Source organism: Apium graveolens, chromosome 11 (genome assembly GCF_009905375.1).
Source record: "Apium graveolens cultivar Ventura chromosome 11, ASM990537v1, whole genome shotgun sequence".
Lineage (NCBI taxonomy): Eukaryota > Viridiplantae > Streptophyta > Magnoliopsida > Apiales > Apiaceae > Apium > Apium graveolens.
In genome coordinates this window covers 161,142,985-161,145,595 of record NC_133657.1, presented here as the reverse complement: position 1 = coordinate 161,145,595, position 2,611 = coordinate 161,142,985, and the positions used below count along the sequence as shown (strand labels likewise).

The window sequence follows — 2,611 nt, the reverse complement described above, 5'->3', positions numbered from 1 at the left end:
GTTTTCAACAAGAAGGAGACCTGGGGGAGCAATAGAAGACCTAGAGAGCACGAGAAGGCTACAGAGAAGAAGACTTTTATTTTTTTTAATATAGTTGATTCGTGGATGCTAGTTTTCGATTTGTTCTTGAACCCTAGTACTCTTATATTGTTTATTATCATGCTTTCATTGGAACCCATGGTGATGATGAGTTCGATTATGAACTAATCGTTATCGTGGGGTTCTAACGGATTTATTTATGGATTTCTTTAGTTAATTTATTTCAATATCTTGGTGTGTGGTGATTGATTGATATCCTAGTATTGGTTGTGCTTATTCGTGTTATGTGCGTAGCTAACATATAAGATAACGTGTTAATCCTTATTGAAGCGACAGTGAATATATGGATTTAGAACTTGCCATGCTAGCATAGGTTCATGTATTTGTTATGCATGATTCGTAGGTAATTTTACCCATCTTACTTGCCCTATATAATCACGATAGATAACTTGCGCATTAAACCGTATATTTTCAATTCTTATAGACATATAAGGACTAAGCATAATTGGTGTCTATTCAACTTTTATCTCTTTTGTGGATGCTTGGTAGTAGGGTATTCGTACAACGAAAGTTAGCGTTTACTAGTTTCGTGTTATCTGATTAGTGTCATCACCATTACATGCTAAGGTTAAGAACAAAAAGGCTATTGAATGAAGTATTTAATGAAGTTAGAATCCCATGTTTGTCATATATAGTAATTCAACCTCAATTCTCTTAGTTAATATTATTTAGTATAATCTCTTAGTTTAATCAAAACCCAGTTTGTTATTTGTCTTAACATTGAACGATAATCATACATTGTTGCATAGGTGCATAAATTGAACTTAACCTAAACTAGTCTATGTGGGAACAAATCTGATTAATATCTTATACTACTTGCGAACGCGTATACTTTCTTGAATATTAGCGCGTATTTTCGCTCTAACAAGTTTTTGGCGCCGCTGCCGGGGACTCGGTGTTGTTAATTGTTTAGTTTATGTGCTTGTCATCAGTGGTCGTTAAAGTTCACTGACTCAGACTCTTTAACTTTCACGGTTTACTTGTTGTGTTTCAGGAACTCGTTATAATGGGAGATCCAACAGCACGAATGAAAGCCTTGATGGATTTTTCACAAACCCAAGATCAATGACATTCAATCTAGCATTTTCATGCCAGCTATCACAACTAATACCTTTGAGATCAAGCCTGGCATAATTCAATGGGTGCAGAATTCAATCCAGTTTGGAGGTTCTCCAACGGAAGATCCCAATATGCACATTAGGGATTTTATTGAGATCCGTGACACCTTCAAGTTCAACGGTGTTTCTGAAGATGCTGTGAAGCTGAGACTATTCCCATTCTCTCTAAGGGACAAGGCTAAGAGCTGGTTACACTCTCTACCAGCTGGTTCGATTACTACTTGGGAAGATCTTGCTCAAAAGTTTCTCACAAAATTCTTCCCTATGGCAAAGACAGCTGTAATCAGGAATGCTCTAACTCAATTTGCGCAGCAAACGGGAGAATCTTTGTGTGAAGCTTGGGAGCGCTACAAGGAGATGCTTAGGAAGTGTCCTCATCATGGAATGCCTGATTGGATGATCATCAATTGATTCTATAACGGCTTGGGAGCACAGTCAAGACCCATACTCGATGCAGCATCAGGTGGAGCATTATGGGCAAAGAGCTATGAGGAAGCTTATGATCTAATTGAACTGATGGCTGCTAATGAATATTAGTATCCAACTCAGAGATTGCCACATGGAAAGGTAGCAAGAGTTCTTCAAGTGGATACAGCTACAGCTATCACTGCTCAACTAAAGCAGTTATCTATTAAGATCGATTCTTTGGCTAACTATGGTGTTAATCAGATAACCAGTGTTTGTGAGCCATGTGCAGGTTCGATGTGATGGAGCAATGCGCTGTATCTAGTGAATCGGCTCAGTTTATGAGCAACTTTCAGAGATCGCAGCAACCGGTTCCAAACACTTATCATCTTAACAACTGGAATCATCCTAACTTCAGTTGGAGCAAAAATCAGAATGCGGTACAACAGCCTTATCAGCAGTTTGGAAATAAGTAATTCAACCCTCCTGGTTTTCAACAACAAATTGCACCAAGACAATCACTCCAATTTCAACAACAAACTCATGGTGCATGTCTATCTTCGAATGAAAAATCTGAATTGGAAGAGTTGCGGCTTATATGCAAAAACCAGACTCTTATATGCCAAAGCCAGACTGTTTCTATCAAGAATCTGGAGAACCAGATAGGACAAATTGCTAACACCTTATTGAATCGACTACTAGGAATGCTTTCTAGTGATACAGATGTTTCAGGCAAGAGGGAAGTCAAAGAGCAGGTTAAGGCAATTACATTGAGGTCTGGGAAGGTTGCAAGCCCTGAAAAATCTCAAGTTCCAGAATCTGAAGTTTTAGCTGAGGAAGATGTACAGAAGGAAGCAGAAGTGGAACCAAGGAAGACTACTGTTGAGCACACTCCTCTTGAGGGTAATACATGGGAGAAATAGGTCTATCCTCCACCTCCTTTTCCTAAAAGGCTGTAGAAGCAGAAGTTGGATAAGCAATTTGCTAAG

The 2,611-nt window shown here is 38.7% G+C and overlaps 1 non-coding gene across 1 annotated transcript; it reads right to left on the bottom strand.

Moving 5' to 3' along the window:
• Window positions 1–1,496: 1,496 nt before the first annotated feature.
• LOC141699149 (small nucleolar RNA R71) lies at window positions 1,497–1,603 on the bottom strand. Its single transcript, XR_012565632.1, has one exon. It is a non-coding gene; the product is annotated as a small nucleolar RNA R71 (small nucleolar RNA).
• Between the last annotated feature and the right edge of the window lie 1,008 nt (window positions 1,604–2,611).